This window comes from Tarenaya hassleriana, unplaced genomic scaffold (assembly GCF_000463585.1).
Source record: "Tarenaya hassleriana unplaced genomic scaffold, ASM46358v1 Cleome146, whole genome shotgun sequence".
NCBI classification, from domain to species: Eukaryota; Viridiplantae; Streptophyta; class Magnoliopsida; order Brassicales; family Cleomaceae; genus Tarenaya; species Tarenaya hassleriana.
The window spans coordinates 230,940-231,632 of NW_010964882.1; positions in this window are offsets into that span (position 1 = coordinate 230,940).

Genomic DNA, 693 nt, shown 5'->3' on the forward strand with positions numbered 1-693 from the left:
AAAACAAATGCAGATTCTATTAATGATCTACTACCAGCTAGTCCATCATCAATCAGTGTCAATCTATCTATGATCCACTACCAGCTAGTCCATCATGAAACAATGACAACACAGATGCAAAGATGAGCTATATTCCCATAAAGATAAATAACCCTACAATAAATTTCTATATGGGACTAAGATCCGTATTTCACATAAGAATAAGTTTTTACACTCAGCCTTATGCTATTTAGGTAGACATCTAATGTCAATCACATCCAATGTGATTCTTAGGTCTTTTATGAGACTATGATATCGAATATCATTGCATACTTGTCTCATCTGTACCATTAAGTTTCAAGTCAAAACTTGACAACTTAACCCAAGATAAACCATATTCAAGCTGTAGGAACCACAATTTCCTACCCTGCCTCACAAAGATAATCCGGCACGCTCAACTTTGGCATGACCCGTGTTACGGACGATCGATCCCTTGACAGGCGCTCTAGTAATGGGAGGTACACACTTAGCATTACATAAACAAGGGATTTTCGAAACCGCACCTAGATCAAGCATCTACTTTCAAGCTATGAGAACCACCATTTCTCCATCTTGCCTCACCAAGATAATACGGCACACCCAGCTTTGGCATGACCCATGACACGTACGATCGAGGCCTTGACAAGTGCTTTACTTATAGAGCTTCTAGATCTA